At 44.5% G+C, this 21,274-nt stretch overlaps 1 protein-coding gene across 1 annotated transcript in view; it reads left to right on the forward strand.

Annotated features, from left to right (window-relative positions):
- The window catches only part of LOC147663525 (netrin receptor DCC-like), a gene marked incomplete at its 5' end in the record, with an annotated part of 117,447 nt that overhangs the window by 65,834 nt on the left and 30,339 nt on the right, over positions 1-21,274 (forward strand). The window lies entirely within an intron of this gene.

A 21,274-nucleotide genomic window follows, 5' to 3' on the forward strand; every position in this document is an offset into this window, starting at 1 on the left:
TAAGTGTAGCTTTATTTCTAGAGCACTTCAAACAATAATTATTGGTAAACTCTGAAACTCTTTAGAGCTTATTCTTTCAAAAAACAATGCATTGCTCCCTCTAGATGTTAAAGTTCTCTTCTGGACGTGCACGTAGAGCAGGTGAGATGTTAGTTCGCATAAAACCGGCGACTCACTCAGAGAAGAGGTGGTATCATGCAAACTTCTGAAAAGAAGTGACCATGTAATTTCCTTCTTCTACTTGAGAATATTCCACTAGAGGAATTCCCGTCGCCACACTACAGCAAGGCAGTCAGAGTCCCTCTGTCAGAGGATGCTCTAATGTCTTATTGTGGAAATGCACCATGCTACTGCAGCACAATGGGGAATCCTCTTGCAGGGATTTCTCTGCTGGAACTTACGCCTGTGAGGGATATTACATCGCTGCTGTTTTTCAAATGAGTATATGTCATCATACTTCTAAATAAAGCCTTTAATAATCAGTTCTAGCTCAAGATGCTTAGATCTGTCTGCTCCAACCGATTAAACATGTCTATGTGTTTACACAGCTGAAGTCTGTACGACCTTATTTGCTTGTATAGTTCACAAAGTCCCTATTATACAATTTCTATGCATCTTTCAGCTCTTTTGTTAAGGTTGGTTTTCCATATCTCTTTTATGTTTTTTCCAAGGTCTCACCGCACAAAGATTTCCCATCAATACATTGTTGTAATGGATGCTGCCTGTATCAGAGACAAACAATCAGTGCCAACCCTGCATTTGCTTGCTGCTGCAGAGCTGTTACCAGGCATGGGATATCTGGCAGATATTACTGATTACTAATTCCTAAAGACCGCTCACTGCTGTGGCTGCTGTCAGCAGGCTTTCACAGCAGAGAGCGCGGCATACAGGTGCCGTCACATGGTCCCCTTTCAGGGTAAATTGAAAATGCTTGATGGAGTGTCAAGCTTACTGCATTATAGATCCAAAATAAATTCTACAAATGGGCAAATAAATGGGATTTTCTCCCAAACCAAAGAAAGTTCCTTTTCTCTGTTGAAAGGATCAGGTGCACTTTCAGTGAACCTGCAAAAGGAGACTAGTTTTCTTGGGTTGAAAATCTAAGAGGAAAGGGAATGAGACCTATTAAACAGTGGCTTTCACTCTGTATCACCAGTTTACACCTCACACCATTATAAGCCCCTGTGTTTCATGGAATATTTGGGAAATTGGTGTTTCCTTCTACGATTAGGACATATATATATTTTTTAAGCAACCATCACTACACACATTTCAATTGTTTTGGACAGCTGAGCAAGCCTGGATACAATTCAGGTTGAGGTGCCTAAAGTGTGAGTTTAATCTCCCAGTGAGACAGAGTTAGATTTTAGAGTGCGTCTCTCAGCGCCACTAGCTTCTGTGCAATGTTTGGCAGAGAACTAACACAATGGTAGAAAAATCAAGGGCAGGAGCACTCTTCTAGAATTAACGCATTTTGAAAGGCTTATGAGCAACAGACAGTCCTGCCTAGTGGCAGTGGGGTTTTGACATGTTGGAATCTGGGCACCACAGTAGTTTTTCCTGTAAGTTAAGGGAATTGTGCTTAGGTCCTGGTCAACCATGAACTGTTGTTTTCAATGGTGCTTTACTTTTCTAGGAATGGTTTGCCTTAAAAAACTAAAGCAATCATATCTTCAATTCTCCTTAACCTATTCTGATGACTTTGGTGTCTTTCTGCTCGTTAACATTTTCTCAAATTGTTTATTGTTAGAAATAACCATCTTTTGGATGGTTTTTCCCCAGATGTTTTGTTTACCTGGTCTATTTTTTCTGACCCTATTTTTGTTGGCATTAGTACTCCGCACAGTTTACCCCAGCTAACCAGTGAAAAAGTGCTTGTGCTTTCTCTATTCCGGACACTGTAAAATTGGTATACAACTAATTGGCACTATAAAGTTAGTTAAAAGTCATAGTAATTGGTACTGCACGTACCCAAGGCCTGTAAATTAAATACAGGTGGGCTGCAGCATTCATTGTGCTACTCAGTAAAGTAGCACCTAAAACAGGTCTGAGGCCTGCACTGCAGTATGTAGTATAGTTTTAAAGTTCAATTTGTACCTAGCAAAATTAACTTTTTTGCCATGCTTAAGCCTTTATTTTTTCATTCCTATAAGTCACCCCTAAGGTAGGCCCTAAAGGTTCATAGGGTAGGGTGTATGGTATTTAAAAAGTCAGATGTTTACTTACGTTTTACATGTCTGTCTAGACCTTTATTACAGTAGACAGTTTAAGCCAAGAAAGGGGAAAAGGTAGGAACTGACCAGAACTAGTTTAGGGTTAGACAAAGAGAGGGACCCTCATAAACAAACTGGCACTTGGTATAAAAGTTGCACACTCAGAATCTCTCATCAGAACAGTGCTCGGCCTGTGGAATATTCAGAAGGAAGACTGCCCTGCTGGCTGAAGAAAGAAAACTGGACCTGCTTGCCTTTAACCCAGGATCCCCAGGAGGGACTTCAAGGGCAGTTAGCTGCCCTCCTGTTTGAGGGTCAGGATCACAACAAGCTTCCAGAGGTCTTCCTTGAAACTGCCCAGCTGACCAGCACCAACTGGACCTCCCTGAGTCTTTGTGCTGGCCTCTCCTGACCCCTAATAGGAGCTAGCCCAAGTCCTAAGCCCTTGGCTGGTGTCAAAATGTAATAGTTCTACTTAAAATCTGCAAGAACTGGGCTGCAGTGTAAAATGCAGATGTTCAGTCTCTTCATTATCCCGAATGACTGACTGCATCTCCCACTAACGTGATGTTCCAGTAGTGACCTGCTCTCTGCTCTGACCACATCTCTTTGCAGCACCTGCCAAACCAAAGCTCTGGCTGAGGTTCCTCATGAGGAATTGGACTGTGTGAGAAGTTAAACTCTCCACCAGGATGAACCTGGTCCCTGCATCCCACTGTGCTCCATCATGGTCAGCCTGACTTTGTCCTGCCCTGTGCTTTTTGGAGCTATTCTTAACTGACAATTGAAAGAGTCCTAACTCTGGTTCTAATTGTTGGATTTTTGTCTTTTTGGTGTAGTTATCTTTGTTGAAATGTACTCTATTTTTCTAAATTAATTTGGGGGTTTTCCTGTGATAAGTTTTCACTTTATAACTGTTGAGTGCTGTATAAATGCTTTACACGTTTCCGCTAAGCCTGACTGCTTTCCTGCCAAGCTACTAGAGGGTTAAGCACAGGCTTATTTAGTAACTTTTATGGTTTACCAGTCCAAGAATTTGGGCCTCTCATCCCTCTCAACTGATGACCCAAGAACTTGTATTTATATATTGGGTTTGAGATTATATTTTGTTGTGTTCTTTACTATAAAATTGTTGGTGCTGCTTGAACATAGCAAACACTTCTCTGTAGAATTGTTTGCTGCTTGTCTCACGGCTACCAGGGTTAAGTTGAGAATTTCTAAGAACTGTGTTTTGATCTAACCAGATGGTGCTTAATAAGGTGGCATGATCTCCCACCCCTTACAAATTAATAACCCAATTTCTGGTAACAACATTAGACTAGTAGTTTATCAGATGGACCTTTCCAACTTTTCATGCACCAGCTCCTCCATTGAGCATGCCAAACCCACAAACCCGTGTTATGTATGCATAGAGCCATTCCTGAATGTTAACACGCTGTGCTTTGAGGACTGAAATGATCTTGCGCTTAAATAGTAGGATGCATTTCAATACCTTGCCTGTCAATTACTGGAAAGAATAGAACACAGTTAGTTGCTGGAGGCACTGGGGTTCTTAAATAATTAGAATAACAGGGGCCCTATTACACAAGTGCCCCGGTGCACAATGGGTGTTTTCGCCCACTTTATGCACCCCCGGTGCTCTTTGGAATTATAGAAGGGCTGCAGATGCTTCTGTGGCCCCTTTGTAATACAGATAGATCTGGCACACATACATCGCTATCATTAGAGGGTGTTTCCTCATTTGCATTGAGTGTGCGCTCATGCCTTTGTACCGGTGTGGGCACAGAGACAAACATGTATGTAGAATGCGCACTGAAAGTGAGTTACAAAAAGGTGGAGCCTTTTCAATGTGCCTTTTAAATGCAGTCCTGTAAACAGTTGAAAAGGGGTTTCCTTGGGCACTCAGACATTCCCTTCAAGGTTGGTGCAGTCACTTTTAAAAGTGCAGGTGAGGAGCCACCTGCACAGAGAAAGAAGGAGCAGCTTTTAGACAGCTGCTCTACATTCCTCTTCAATGTGCTGCACTGGGGGCCGCGTGAGTTCCCGGCTGCCCAGAGGGCAGCACGCTCTCCCTGAGACTTTCCATGTTTTTACCCAGCGTACCTGCTTTAAGGTGCACCATGGCGCAAACATGGAAAGTGTGCCCTATCTGTACACAGGTCCACTTCTCCAGTTATCTTCTCTCTCTCTCTCTCTCTCTCTCTCTCTCTCTCTCTCTTTGTTTGTCAAATTAAATTGTTTGGGGAAATAGGATAAAGAGAGTCTTGTGTTGGTGAATGCGATTGGAAAATTTAGGTTAGGTCTTTAGAACTTGTTTGGTAATAAATTCATTATCCATGCAAGTGTCATGTGACATTAATAATCTCAATGCATTCATAATAATCCATTGGCTGCACTCTGTTGCAATACATGTGGTATTTCAAAGTGATGTGGTGGCAAAGAAAGCATAGTAGATTTTCAATTAAATTATGAAATGAAATCAAACACAATCTTAAAACAGGCTAATTCTGTACATTAGTGATAAAAAGCGTGGGAGCTAGAAACAAAAGCATTCAGTCAGCAATATATAATTATATCTCGGACTTGCTTCAGAACAGGGTGGCATTGACATATTTGCTGGAGATTTTCGAGCAATGTTATTTTAGATTTTATTCAGATAGAATCACGCCATATGTGCATGTTAAACTCTGTGGTTCAAATATTGGGTTTGATTATAAAACCTACTGTGTACTTTGTACTTTTACGTTAAACACACACTCACACGCTCCTTTCATGAGTACAAAATAACTTTCTTAATTCAAATATACAATTCTACACTCTTAAAAGATTTTACTCACACAGAGAGTTTCATGTGAGTAGATGTTCTGCGGAGGAGACATTCCTGTTAGAGCAGGAATGTCCTAGCAGTAAATACTTTAAGGGTAGTCACAAATTCCACTCTAAGCCCTTTCTGGCCTTGAAAACAGTCAGAGGTGTATTCCTGAAAAGGTCTGTAATACATACCACTCCAGGTCAATATTAGTGGGGGTCTATGGAAAGGGTTTTCTCCATAGATAAAAACTGTTTCATGTGGCAATGAAAAAAGGAAGCAGGTATATATATTTGCTTGAAAATTAAAATCTTCCAACATTTTTACATGAGTTCGGTTTAAAAAGCTGCATCCTAGAAAAGCTTTGAAACTTCCAAAAACTCCAAGATAACATTCAAAATTGCCTAATTCGTAGAGAAACAAATAAATAAATCACGTGATTACGACTTATTTAAATCTTTCATTTGGTAACTAATGTCATAGCGCATTAATAGATGTTTATAGAATATGTTATATAATGTAAAGGGAAGTAACATTTTCTGATGACAAATATTGATAGCTGGGCATTGGTTGATTTGGCATTCAACTTTGGATGCATGCAGTGGAAAGTGACAAATAAGGGCTCCGACAGTGGATGCAACTTGCCGCATGCATCTTTGAACCACCAAAAGCTGCAAAAACTCTCTTTTGTCTCCAGTTTTTAGGTCGAGCTCGACGTAATCAATGCGAAGCATTGATTGTCGAGATCGACAACTATTGTTACCCGTTTCTGGGAATGAAGACACGAGTCAGACGCGCGCTTCTCCATTCTCAGTTTTGACCGCGGGAGCGCGCCTCTGAGACGCGCTTGCGCAGACGCACACACAGCCCCTGCTTTCGCTTGGCTCGCATGCACTAACGGCGCACACACACAGCCAGCCCCCACCCCCCTGCACACACACACAGGCGCACGCACACATACACACGCTGCCGCCCCCCCCACACTCCCTGCACACACACACACACACATACAGACACGCACGCATACACACGCCGCCGCCCCCTACCCCCCGCTGCACACACACACCCGCCCCCCCTTACAACTATGCCCCACTCACCTCATCGCCACCACTCCTGACTTCTGCAGCCACCGCGGAGCCCCGCGTCACCAATGCTGCTCTCTGGCACTCCGTGGATGCGGGCTTCATGCAGAAGGCGGAAGTCCCGTCCCACGACCAGCTTCACGTTGCCGAACTTCCAGTTGCTAGTTTGCCTATGCTGTAGAAGTTCTATGCATTGGGGTTCGTGCATATTGGGTTGTCTTCTGAAACCTGGTAATTTGGGATGTTGGGGTACAGGGATGCCTTGTTTAATATTTGTTATGTTTGAGGTCGACTTAGTTGGTTTCACGGAGCGGTAAACACTGCATGCCAATTAAAGGTTCATACTATGAATATTTTATTCAATATATACAGATCGTTTTTCAGTTCGAGTAACCTGCATTTGGTCTCACGGACTCTTGCATAATAAAGTTTGATATGAACTTTTTTCATACGTAGGCTTGCGTTTTCAGGCGCCGTCTTTTCATACACATGCCGTTCCTTTAAATATACTGAGCATGACGAGTAGTCTGCATGCACTTCGGCATTTGCGTGACACACACGGGAGGAGAAAGAGGCTTTTGAATTTTCTGACACGGTGAGAATTACGAGGTTTACCGTGCATGAAACAACATTGATGTTGCTCGTGTTACACCGCTTTCTCATAAGATTAGGCTCATGTTGAACGTCACTTACATTTTTTAGAATACGGACTACTTGTCTTTGGAAGGGGATCGTCATGCGCCATAGGCTGAGTTTCAGACATCGTACAGACACAGTGAGAATCATGGCATTTACTATCGATAATTCATTATTGCAGTTGGCTTTGCCTCTCGGTGTTTTGAATAAGATTGGATTTATGTTGTATCTAATTTGAGTTTCCAGGACACGGAGTACTGCATTGGGACAGACATGCATATTTAGGAGCAGATGCATATTACTGTCAGATGGGTAAGATATCTTTTGGCATTACCGTCAACTCGCACATTGTTTTAGCAAGGCATTAAAGTCCTTTTTAGGTCTTGTTTTAGCCAGCGCGCATGCGTTGGCTGCGATAACAGGGCACTGAGTCTCTCTGTAGTTGGTAGCACTCTGAGAGGGGATGGGTGGTGCAACTACAGGAAACAACTTTGTCAAGTGAGCACACAGACCAATGTGACTGTCCTGAACAGCCAAGTTGGCCACGAGTACACCAGGGGCAGCTGCTGCCTCTCACCGACCCTCCGTGCTGCCTCTCACTCACTGATCCTGCGTGCTGCCTCTCACCCAGCCACCCTCCGTGTTGCCTCTTGCCCAATGTGTTGCCTCTCGCTCAATGTGTTGCCTATTGCCCACCCACCCACTCTGTGTTGCCTCTCGCCCAAACACCCTGTGTTGCCTAACACCCACCCACCCTCCGTGTTGCCTGCCGAACCCCCAACCACCGTCTGTGTTGCCCGCCGCCCACCCACCCATTCTCCATGTTACCTCCCACCCTTAGTGTTGCCAACTGCCTACCCGCCCTCCGTGGGGCTCACCGCTGGCCCACCCATCCTACATGTTGCCTAACCCTCTGCGTTGCCTAACCCTCTGTGTTGTCTTACCCTCTGTGTTGCCTAACCCTCTGTGTTGCCTAACCCCCTCTGTTGCCTAACCCCTTCTGTTGCCTAACCCCCTCTGTTGCCTAGCCCCATCTGTTGCCTAACCTCCGCGTTGCTATACCCACACTCTGTGTAGCATTACACCCACCCACCCTCAGTATTGCAGTCCACCCTCTGTGTTGGCATCCCGGCCACCCACCCTCTGTGTTGCATCCCACCCACTGTGTTGCAATCCATGTTGCATCCCGCCCACCAACCTTCTGTGTTGCCTCCCTGTTGTTTAACCACCCACCCTCCATCACTGATGCCTATCTCTCACTGTTGGCTCTCACCAACCATCCCTCCCTGTTGCCTCTCATCCACCCTCGCTCTTTCCCTGTTGCGAAACGTGTTTCGACCCAACCGCCCTTCCTACATCCGTGTTGCCGTTGACTGCCCTCCCTCTGTATTGCATCCTGACTACCCTCCCTCTGTAGTGCCTCTTCCCTCCTTCTGAGTTGCCTACTGACCGCCCTCTCTCACTCTGTGTTGCCTACCATCCACCCTCCCTCTGTGTTGCCTCCCACATTCCCTCCCTCCTTCTTTGTTGCATCCCGATCCATGTCCTTTCTATCGCCCTCACTCTATCGCCCTCACTCTATCTATCGCCCTCACCACAGCATCACTCAGGGGCACCACAGTATCAATCTGTGCAACAACAACTAGTTCAAATATGTTCTCTCAATGTTTCAAGATTTATTACAAATGTCACAAAAAGATGTTATTTATTTCACCTCTGTTCTTGGATTTTCGTCACAATAAAATACACTGAACATAATCTTCACAAAAGTTATTTACAAAAATGTAAGCTATTGCAATTGTAAATTACAATAACTTTTATTTAAGTATTAATTATTACAAAAAATTAAAAGCCATTGTTATTTGTAATATCAATAAATTTAAGTCCCGTAAATACAACACATATTGCATTACAAATGCTATAGGTGTCACATTTGCAAAAGTTAAAACTATTGGCATTGTAAATGACAAAGCTATTAGTTTCGCTATTTTCAAAACCAACACATAAATAAAAGAATTGTCATTTACAATACCGATAGCTCACACTTTCCTAATGCGAGACCTATTGCATTGCAATTGCTTGTTACAACATGCAATCTAGACCGATAAGATCAAGAGCCCCACAGGGAGGACTATGACATGTGCTGGTAGATAGTGTCAGTGGCAGGAGGCATGGAGAGCAGCTTGGAGCATGACAGTGACAAGGAATTGATGACCAAAGAGTAAACAAGGAGGTGTTTATATGACTTAGTTGATACTGCTCATATTTGTGAGGCTTTTCTCTAGCCTAACAACATCAAGAAAAAGAGAGACAAACCACCAACTGGGCTTGCATAACCAGAACAATAGCTATGGGCAGTTCTAATTAAAAGCAGGAACTCTTGCTATGCTGCTGTACGTTTCTACTGCCTTCATGTGTGTGTTGTTAGCTATTTCTAGAATCCCAGACATAAGGAACTAAAGTTAAAAAAAAGCCAAAGGAGCGGTATCAAATATTTTCATACTACATGCTCAAATGAATTTCCTCTAAATCTAAGAATATATCTCTGGCCCCCCTTAAATTCAGTAATGTTAGACCTGGCAGCTTTAGAGTGGTTTTCCGCTAATCTTTTTTGGTTTTGACCTCCACGGTTTGCCTTATTTTTTTGTTGACTTTAGTACTCTGAGCAGTTTACCACTACACATCAGCGCTAAAGTGCACATGCTTCATCCCTAAATGTATGTATTTGCTGTATAGTTGAAGAAGATATGTAATTTACCTATAAGTCCCTTGTAAAGTGGTATATCATATACCCAGGCCTGTATTTTAAATGCTATTAGTGGGCTGCAGCACTGACTGTGCCACCTACAGATGTAGCCTTTCAAACCTGTCTCAGTCCTGCCACTGGAATGCCCTGTGTGTGCAGTTTACTGCCACTTCGACTTGACATTGAAAACGACTTTCCAAGCCTTACACTCCCCTTTTACTACATATAGGTCATCACTAAGGAAACAGTGCTATGGAAGTAAAAGGTAGGGCATGTACTTTTATATTTTGCATGTCCTGGTGGTGACACACAGTCTATTTTGTTTTTAATTATTGCGAGGCCTACTCCTCTCATAGTTTAGCATTGGGAATTAATTAATAACATTTAAAGCATTGATTCCTGATCAGAGAGGAGCAGTAGCTTTTCATGTTTTACATGTCAGGAAAGGTATCAATAAATGCAACTTTTAGAAAGTGGACATTTCTCTGCACTTACTATTCTGTGTGCCTGACAGCCTGTTCCAATACACATCTGGGTTGTGTGACAGCCACACTTTGTGCATTCCCTCTCAATAGCCACAACACAGGAAGGATTGGTGTGTCTGAGTACCCATCTGCATAATCTGCATTCTGATGGCCTTGCTTTGGCAGGATGGAAGGGAGTGGCTAACACTTCACTTGAATATTTGTGTCCTGTACCAGCACATAGGACTGATTACCCCCCACAGACAGCCTGCCATACAGGACTGGGTTGAAAGGGATCTTTCTGCACTTCAGAGAGTTGCTTTGAAGTCACCCGCCCCCCCCATTTCAAATGCACTTTTCGGCATAAGCACTTGTTCTCTGACCTCCTAAAATCAAACAATATTGAGTCTGGAACTGAAGCTCTGCCAGTGGAACAGCTGTGCTACTTAAATGACTCAACTGGACTGCTGATTTGGGTGATTTGTTTTCCAATTTTTTGCCCTGCTGCCTGCTGCTCTCTGACTCTGTTAAAGGTGAGCTAGACTCTGCCCTCTCCCGAATGTTCTCTAAGGGCTTACTGGCTTGCCTCCTGTTCTTCTGTGATCTCAGCGACACAAAAGACTTCAAACTCATCACATACTACACCCCCATACAGTTCCTGGGCCTGTCTTCAACTCAATCCCGTCTCCCAAGAGGCACCTCTAGAGTCCTAGGCCCTTGGATATGGTTTTTAGACCCTTGAAATCAGGCTTTCGGGATCTTTGTGAAAGGGCCCGTTTGCTGGGAACTGTGCCGCTTGCTCGAAGGATCAGCATGAGCCGCTGCAACATCGTCTTGTTGCACCATGAGCATAGAGCACCAGTGATCGTGAGGCCCTGTCTGCTTATTCGACACCAGGCCAACTCTTTGCACCTGTAGGATCATTGCTAACGATACTCTACTTGCTCCTGGCAACTGTCTCCCCAGCAAATGGGACCCTTGGCTCAACTTGGGAAGGTAAAACTATCAGAGGGACCTGTTTGGAACAGTATCCAGCCCGTTCTCCATCGCGGTCGCCCTAAACTTTGAATTTACCCCACTCTAGCGCGACCTCAAGTAACCTATCAGCGTTATTGACTTCCATGCACTCCTTTTGTTTTATTCTTTGAAACTTTACACAAACCTTAAAGGCATGATTAGAGGCCTGCCTGAGGCCTTGAGGAAAAAGTGGGATATCTTCCTGCCATACTTGTTGTTTGCCTACAGGGAAGTAACACACAAGAGAGTGAGCTATACCTCATTTGAACTTCTGTTTGGCTACCCTGTTAAAGGACCTCTGAGTTTGGTCAAGGAAGGCTGGGAGCAATCTCCCAGAAAATTTCTACAGGATGTAGTGAGCTATATACTGGCCTTCAGGAGCAAAATGACTAAGCTGTGGAAGTTAGCTTCCAACATCCTAGAAACCAGCCAAGCTGTCATGAAGGAGTGGTATGGCAAAAATTCAACCACTCTACATTTGCACTATAAAAAAAATCCTGGCAACCAGGTGTAGACAGGGCGCACTACCGTCAGTAAGGGTATAGTAACTATAACTCATGTATTTATAGTGCCTCAAAAGGGTGGAAAGTGGTCGGTTACCAGACAACCCCACAGTCTTCAATTAATACACAGATAATTCCTCTCTGAGCACTTCCACAAATAGACTGTGAATTAATAATATGAATTATTTACCATTAGGTACAACCAAAAGGAAGCAATGTTAGTCACAAGTTGTAGGTCTCAAAGCACATATGGTGGATCGCCAATCAGTTCTTATTGTTATTCAAATAGTAGATTCTTCCAGATTTGTCTCGAACAAATGATCCAACAGTAGGGGCATCCAATGTCTTTTATTTGACACATGTCAGTAATTCCAATAAATCCAAAGGTCAAACCCAATTCATCATCAATAGCAAAAAGCAGCCAACACGTGTTTTGTCAAGCACTAATCTGTGCTACTTGACTTCGGCAGGGCTGCAACCCAAAAGCATCAATACACAAATCAATATAATATAAATGTTAACACTATTGTCAAAGTCACAATTTCAGAGTCAAAGTGAACTAAGTTAAGAAATAGTTTAGACCAATCGAGAGTTATCTCCATATTGGTGTTCAGAGAGAGAAACAAAAGTATAGAGAAACAGAGATATACAAAAGACACCAAGGGTTGAGTGCACAATTCCACCAAGAAGTAAAAACTACTGGGATAATATGTATATTTCACTTTTAAACTCAAATTCAAAACTTTCCAGTATTTAACATCCTTAGATAATATGTAATTATCGCCACTGTGAAAGAAACTGCTTAAAATTTACTAATACGCAAAAGCATTTTGTAAAGTAATAATAAGCATTCCTCCTTAAGGGACAACATCCTTTTCGATATCATAAGGATTGTTATATTTGTTATTATCGTTCAAAAAGTACATATCTTGTTATATATCACACAGGTTTCCCTCAATTCTTACCCTATCCGAATCTAGCTCTAAATGGCACTCAGACCGTAAGCTGTTTTAATCAAAGTTTCATGCTGAAGCGCTAATCCAACCGACACTTATGTAAATATCTATAAACTTTACTGTTATCTGCTCACCTGGGTTTTTATCCAAAACGACAATAAGAGAGCAGTGTGTAACCGCATATATCCAGCAATCAGCAATAATAAAAGTCAATCCGATAATATCCTACAATGTGGGCAGAAAAAACAATATACTCCCCGTATTCCAAAGTCCTTTCCAAAATATTAAAAAGCTGCATGAGAATCCGCTCACCTTGTGACTTTTAAGTCTACACTCAATACCTCTGTAATCTACGACGTCTGTAAATTAACTCCCATTCCTATAAATCAAAGTTGAAAACATAAATTGATATTAATGTATATCCCATATCCTGATACTCATGGTAATGAAAGTGCAATAATAATTTTCAAGCACCTACTTCATCTCTCCTACAAATATCTCGTAATCAGTTCACATGTACGTGAGATCTAAAAAAAATATAAATAAAACATCAGTCAACAAGGACTCTACCATAAACATATCTAATTCTCATCGGTACTAAACAGTAGAAGTGTCACTCACTGAGACCAACATATCTGTCCCTCCGACAAAGTTGATTCGCGTACTGCATGTGCGCCATTACAGACAATGTTTATACGCTAAAACCAGTGGGGGCCATCTTAGAGAAGTAAAAAACTAATGAAGTGTACAAAAAGGACTCATTACCGTTTTTCTACTCTTACCAGACTCATAAATGTATTTATGCTGGTCTGTATTTGTGATATATATTTGAAAAGTTATATAAAACTCACACTCAATCCACATTTATATTCCTCATAAAGTATCTAAGTCTGTCATCTATTTTCATTATTGTGAATGGCAGTGATTCCTTTTGCAAATTTACCGAAAACTAGAAATATAATGACCTAATCAAAACCTCCCAATGTGAAAAAACACCAAATCATATTCATCTCTAATTATTAAAATAAAATATACATTCTTAAATAAGAAGTTAAAGTCGGGTCCATCGGCACGTCCTTACCCGATCTCGAGCCCGCTACGTCCTGCACTAAAGATATAAGGACCGCTCCACTGGGCCAATCATTTTACACTTGGTTGAGTACATATTTGAGAGACAGCTCTGTTCCCTTCACATGTTCAAAGCTGCAAATCACAACTAAAGTGACAAGGTATGAAAAGGAAGTTTTAGGTCAAGAGAAGAAAAAGGAAGTGTTACAATAACTAGGACAAATATTTATATATATAAGAAACCATGTCAAGGGCAAAGTGAATTTAGTAAAAAACAGTAATATACAAACATAGTTCATATGGTCAGTCAATAAACTAATGTGAATATAACCATATACACTCACATGTAGTAAATACAAAAGGCAATTTGTACATATCTATTGTTCTACTGATTCTTATCTTCATCAAAAACTCTCATATTATTGGCCCAAAAAGTATTGTAATTCTGAATCAAGATTAAATCCCCGTTCCACAGCCCGAAGTTTCATTATCCACATGGCCTCTCTACGTCTTAATTGCAATGTTCTATTACCACCCCTCTTATCCACATTAACATGATCAATTCCATGATAACTAAATTTATGAATATGTTTATCATCATGATTTTGTATTTTCCAGATTTAGGACCAGAGGCCCAGAAATGTAAATTGGACAGAGCATGCCAAGTTGCATTTGATTCACTGAAAGCAAGCCATGTGCACAGCTTCTGTGCTTAGGGCTCTTTTGTACAAACAGGTGCCTCAGAGCATGACATAGGGGCTGGACTATATCAACTTATTGAGGCAGGCCAACACCCACCTGTAGCCTTTATTTCTGATGGATACATCTGCCAGTGGATTTCTCACCTTGTGAATCCCTTGCGTCAGCAACATTCGGAAATTCTTTGTGTAGCTTCGCACCGACGTGGACGACGTCACAGAGGCACGGCATCGTGCGCGACTCCTCTGACATCACTAACTCCATAATAGGCCCACGCCGGCTTGATGACATCAGTTTCCTTTTTCCGCATCGTTGACGCTAACGGTTATTGAGGGATCCTCTGTAGCTGTTTAGTAACTTTGTTACTGTTTGTTCTTTTCGGTGTCTTCTTGCTTCTTTGTCTCCTGTCGAGAAGTCCACGAAGAAGACCGGATTCAAGTCGTGCGGAGAATGGGGTAAGATGATGTTGATTACGGATCCGCACGAGTGCTGCGTTTGGTGTTTGAGTTCGTACCATGACATCGAAGAATGTTCTTCTTGTAGGAAGATGAATCCCAAGGCACTTCATGAGAGGGAGGCAAAGCTCCTTGTTGCCAAGTTGCAGAAGAAGAAGGACAAGAAGAGATCGAGGTCACGGACTCGACGGTTGAGGTCGAGGTCTCGTTCGAAATTGCACTCAAGGTCGTCTTCAGCGCATGCTTCAAGGTCATCAAAGAAGAAGCATAAGAAGAGAAGTCATGAGTTTCGTCATCACTCTGGGAAGGACTCGAGCTCGAGACCGAAGTCGCAGATAAAGTTGCTTCGCAAGGATGAGGTGACTCCGACTCCAGAAGTTCAAGACTCTGAGGGTGAGGCTTCGCCTGTGGATTCGCCCGTTCATTCACCGAAGCTGTTGTTGAATCCTTCTCTAGCTCCATCTAATTCACCTGTCCAGGAGGATGAGGGAGAAGAAGAAAAAGAAGGAGAAGAGGAGGCTCCATTGCCTGCGGGTTCGTCGACCCCGGTGCACCAGCCTGAGGTAGAGGTCGAAGTCGAGAAGACTCTGCTCCCTCGAGAGCAACCTGTGGGCTCTTATCCAGTTTTTCCAGCTCCAGGTCAGGACCCTACTCAGTTCCTGAATGCTATATATCGAGTGTATTCCAGAGCTATGTACCCCTCTGGTTCACCGGTTGGTCCCACGGGTCCATTGGCATACAATCTGGGTATTCCCCAGGCTTACGCTCCTGCACCTTTCACCTCCGACGCCGCCATGGCATTTCTCGGCACCGGCATTTATCAGCGCCGCCGAAGCCTTCGACACCGAAGCCTTCGACGCCAAGACCATCAACGCCGATACCCTCGACGCCGAATCCGACCCGACCTCGTGTTCAGCGGTCTGGCCCTCCGGCTTCGAGTTCGATGCCGGCTCCTGCGGAGTCGGTTCCGGATCCGTCGACGTCATTCCTGAAGGCGAGGTCGAGGCGTGAGACCCAGAGGCTTCTGGAAGAGCAGAGGTACCGTGATGCAGATATAGAAGAAGGTGAGCTGCAGGATTCGGAGGATCTTTTTGACGATCTAAGAGAGGCTAGTGGCCTTGAGCTGTCTCCTGATTGGGAATTGCCCTCTGTTTCTGATGCCCCTTCTAAGGATGTGACACCTTATCACGTAGTTATAAGGAAGGCTGCAGATTTGTTGAATATAACACTACCTACTGCAGAGTATAAGTCCAATATACTAACAGAGGTCCTTCATTCACCTTTCTCTGTTGTCGAGCCTATGCTCCCTTTCAATGATGCTTTGGCGGAGCCTATATATGAGGTGTGGAAAAGACCGCTTACAGCCCCTGCTGTATCGAGGGCTGTTGTGAGAAGGTACAGGGTGGCGCCTGGTGACACAGACTTTTTATCCACGCACCCCTTACCAGAGAGCTTGGTTGTGCAGGCTGCCCGCTCGAAAAAATCTGTGGGCGCTTTTCCACAGGTTCCTGGGGATAAGGAATCGAAGAAGCAGGACCAGGCTGCGAAAAAAGTATTTTCCTCGGCAAGTATGGCGCTCAAATCAACAAATGCTACTTGTCTTATGGGATGCTATATCCATGCATTGATGGATTCCGTCAAACAGCTGGTTCCAAAGCTTCCTGAGGAGGATAGGAAGGACTTTCAAGAGGTGATTGCTGACACTCAGGCTGCTGCTAGGCAGGTCATTCAGAGTGGGCTGGACACTGCTGACTCTGTGGCAAAAGTGATGGGATCTTCAGTGGCCACCAGGAGAGCTGCATGGCTGAAGTCCTCTGAATTCTCTGCGGATGTTCAGGCTGCCTTAATGGATTTGGCCTTTGATGGGTCAGGTTTATTTGGGAAAAAGGCTGACGCTGCTTTAGAGAGGTTTAAGGACAGCAGAGCCACGGCAAGATCTTTGGGCCTACAGTCCAGTGGTCCTGTGGGAAAAAGATTCAGAGGATTTGGCAGGTCTTCCTTTTGGACCTACAGACAATCGCAACAGCAGCCGCAGCAAAATACGCTGTTCAAGTCATACAGGGGCACGCAAAGAGCTTGTCCTAGACGTCGTAAAGTTTCTCCTCCTCTTCCTCTCCCTCTACCCACCCCCCTCCCAACACAGCAAAGCAGCCCTAGATCCACCATTCCGGATAATGCGGGTCCAGTGGGGGGCCGGCTTACCTATTTTCTACGAGATTGGCATCGGTCACTTCGGACCTATGGATTCTCAATCTCGTGGAGAATGGGTATGCTCTTCCCTTTCAGGAATTCCCTCCCAACTACCCTCCTTGCCAAGGCTTTTGCTCAGAGGACCATCTGCTGCTCCTGCAGGAGGAAGTCCTGGCGTTGCTAAAAAAAGGCGCAATAGAGGTGGTTCCGGAGCAGGAAAGGGGTTAGGGATTCTACTCCCGGTATTTCCTGATTCCCAAGAAAGATGGCAGACTTCGTCCAATCCTGGATCTCTGGATATTGAACCTTTACCTGAAGCAGGAACAGTTCAAGATGCTCACCCTTGCACAGGTTCTTCAGGCGCTGCTGGAAGAAGACTGGATGGTGTCGATCGACTTGCAGGATGCGTATTTTCATATCCCGATCCTGAAGTCACACAGGAAGTATCTCCGTTTTACGGTGGGGTCCCAACACTACCAGTTTGCGGTCCTTCCGTTTGGTCTTACTACTGCACCTCGAGTCTTCACCAAGGTGATGGCTGTGGTGGCTGCACATCTCAGAAGGTCAGGGATTCCAGTATTCCCTTATCTGGATGATTGGCTAATCAAGGCGGAATCTCCAGAGAAAGTGCTCCATCATTTGCAAGTCACAACTCAGTTGTTGTACAGGTTGGGTTTTTCGATAAATGTACCCAAATCTCACCTGGTGCCCTCACAGCGCAACCTGTTCATTGGTGTGGTACTGACTACAACTGTATGTCGGGCATTCCCTCCTCCACAGCGGATTCGCGACATAGAGGAAATTATTCCTTTATTTCACAATGGAGCGGTCGTTCCAGTCCTGAAGGTCCTCCGTCTGCTCAGTCTGATGGCTTCCTGCATCTGCTGGTCAACCATGCACGCTGGCATATGAGGGCACTCCAGTGGTGCCTCCCCAGGCAGTGGTTTCAACACAACGGAGATCTCAGGGAGTCTATCTTGATCTCCAGAGAAACTGCAGCGGATCTGTCTTGGTGGAGCGTGGAAGGCAATCTGTCTCAAGAAAATCCTTTCCAACTGCCTCTATCGGTGGCCACAGTGATAATGGATGCATCCACTCTAGGGTGGGGTGCTCATCTGGGGGATCTGGAGATCAAGGGTCTTTGGTCTCCAGAGGAAAGGTTGCTTCATGTCAACCTTCCCGAATTGCGGGCGATTCGTCTGGCGCTCAAGGCCTTCCTCCTTTCCCTTCGCAGTTGGTCGGTACAGGTCCTGATGGACAACACGACCGCAATGTGGTATGTCAACAAGCAGGGAGGAGTGGGGTCGCAGTGTCTCTGCAGAGAGGCTCTGCGACTCTGGTCCTGGGTTCAGGACCATTAGATTTGTCTGATGGTAAATCATCTGGCCGGAGTTCTGAACGTGCGTACGGACAGTCTCAGTCAGCAATTTTCAGCCGATCACGAGTGGAGGCTCCATCCGGAGGTGGTTCGTCACATCTTTCAGACGTGGGGGACTCCTCAGGTGGACCTGTTCGCCACTCACGAGAACGCGCACTGCCCGTCATTGTGCAGTCCCCAGTTTCCAATGCAGGGAGCACTGGGAGATTCGTTTCAGTTGAGTTGGGACTCACAACTCCTTTACGCATTTCCTCCCATACCCTTGATTCCTCGGGTTCTGAGGAAGATTCGCCAAGACCGGGCCCAAGTCATATTGATTGCCCCGGATTGGCCAAGAAGGGTGTGGTACACAGATCTACTCCACCTCTCCGCGTGCCCACTGCTCCGTCTCCCTCTCAGGGCAGATCTCCTCTCTCAGATGGAGGGGCAGGTTCTACACCCCCTCCTCCAGACCTTACACCTTCATGCCTGGAGATTGAACGGGGCAACCTGAATTAATTTTCTCTCCCGCACGATGTGGTGGATGTCATTTTATCGGCCAGGCGTGACTCCACCAAGTCCATTTATTCTTATAGATGGTCTAAATTTGTTGCTTGGTGTGGGGAGAAGTACATCAATCCTTTGAGGGCGCGTTTATCTGATATACTTCAGTTTGCGCTTTCCTTGGCTCAGCAAGGGTTTGCGGTTGCTACTATCAAGGGTTATTTATCGGCATTATCGGCATTTCTCTGTTTGCCGGATCAGCCATCTTTGTTTAAATCTCCTATTGTTTTGAGGTTTCTTAAAGGTCTTTTGAATAAATTCCCTCCTACTCCCTTTATTGTTCCTCAATAGGATTTGAATCTTGTGCTCACTTTTTTAATGGGTTCACCTTTTGAACCATTGCACAAGTGTCCCGTAAGGCTGTTGTCTTTTAAAATGGTCTTTCTTGTTGCAATTACTTCGGCAAGGAGGGTAAGTGAGCTTCAAGCTCTTAGTTCTAAGCCCCCATTCTTGTCCATTCATGCTGAATTTATGGTACTCAGGACCAGGGCTGCTTTTCTGCCGAAGGTGGTAACTCCTTTCCATCTAGGGCAGTCCATTACCCTCCCTACCTTCACCGCTTGGACCCGAAGAGGGCGGTGAACTTCTACCTTGATAGGACTAAAGAATATCAAGTGGATGACCAGCTCTTTGTTGGATTTACTGGCAGCAAGAAGGGGAAGGCGGTGCACAAGCGCACGCTATCGAGATGGATTATCCTGTGCATTAAGATCTGCTACACCCTGGCGGGTAAGGAACCTCCAGAGGGTATAAGAGCTCACTCTACTAGGGCGAAGTCTTCTACATCTGCTTTGTCCAGGGGTGTACCTGTAGAGGACATTTGTAGAGCGGCGACTTGGGCCTCCCTCCACACTTTCGCAAAGCATTACTGCTTGGATTCCGCGGTGAGGAGGGACAGCCACTTTGCGCGCTATGTCCTCCAAGATTTTCTGGTATAGGAGAGTGGACGCCCTACTCCCGGAGTGGGGACTGCTGTGGGACTCTATTCACAAAGTGAAGAATCCACTGGCAGATGTATCCATCAGAAGAACAAGTTACTTACCTTCGGTAACGCTTTTTCTGGTGGATACAGTATCTGCCTGTGGATTCCTCACTGACCCACCCGCCTCCTTGTTGTTCACTCTTCTATACCTGAGTTACTGTAATGTTAATATTTTTATTGTCAAATGAAATGTTTTATTTCAATTGCTTTCCTGCATTGGTTTCACACTATATGTGTTATCTTGACATTTGTGTACTGTGTATACTGTGTTTTTATCTCCCATTGGCGGTCCGTCTGTGTGCCTCGAAGGCACAGAAAAAAGGGCGGAACTGATGTCATCACGCCGGCATGGGCCTATTATAGAGTCGGTGACGTTAGCGGAGTCGCGCGCAATGCCGTGCCTCAGTGACGTCGTCCACGTCAGCGCGAAGCTACATAAAGAATTTCCGAATGTTGCTGACGCAAAGGGATATTCACAAGGTGAGGAATCCACAGGCAGAGATTGTATCCACCAGAAAAAGCGTTACCGAAGGTAAGTAACTTGTTCCTCCAGAAGGTTACTCCCCCGGTTATAGAGGTGGAGTACTATACAGAGAGAAGCTTTTTCTGTAGTTTGGGCACTGAAGAAACTGAAGCTAGATTGTTTTGCACATACTTCCTGACTCAGACTGACCACAGACTCCTCAGGTGGCTCATACAAATAAGGGTTGAGATACAGGGTAAGGACTTCATGATAGAACCAATACCAGGGATAGACCACTCTAATGCTGATGGACCCTCCAGGTTTTTCCGTCTTAGTGAAGAAAACTCCCTAGATACTGGGCAGATAACCCCACTTTCAGCTGTGGGACATGTGTTATACCTGTTAGCCTTAGGATGGTCTTCCCCCAATCTTTTTGCTTTTGTCCTTTACATTTTGTTATATCTGCTTGTTGGCTTTAGGACTGTATGCGCTTTAGCACTGCTAGTAAGTGCTAATGTGCATGTGCTTCCTCCCTAAACATGTGTGTAATTTGTATTTACTGATTGACATATTTAATGTACTTTAATACACTTTTAGGAGTGTAATTCTTGATCAGAGGGGAACAGTGTTCATGTAGCTTTTTCATGTTTCATATGTTTGGAATAGTATTGATAAATCCTACGTACTGGTGAAGTTCAATTTACCATTACTGTTTGAAAAATGGCACATTTAGAAAGTGGACAGTTTTCTGCTCTTAATGTTCTGTGTGCCTGACAAGCTGACTCCAATACATTTCTCGGGTGGATGACAGCTACAATTTGTGCCCCCCTCCATTCTCTCTAGACAGATACAGAACGGATAGGTATGTCTGAGTACCCATCTACATACATCTGCATTCTGATTTCCTGGCTTAAACAGGATGGAAGGGCGGGGCTAAAACTTCATTTGAATAGGTTGTGTCCTGACCCCACACAAAGAACTGATTACCCTCCACAGTTTTAAAGCGATCTTTCTGCACTTCAGAGGGTTGCTTTGAAGTCACTCCCCACATCAAAGGCACTGTGGGCATA

This window comes from Lissotriton vulgaris, unplaced genomic scaffold (assembly GCF_964263255.1).
Source record: "Lissotriton vulgaris unplaced genomic scaffold, aLisVul1.2 SCAFFOLD_1853, whole genome shotgun sequence".
Lineage (NCBI taxonomy): Eukaryota > Metazoa > Chordata > Amphibia > Caudata > Salamandridae > Lissotriton > Lissotriton vulgaris.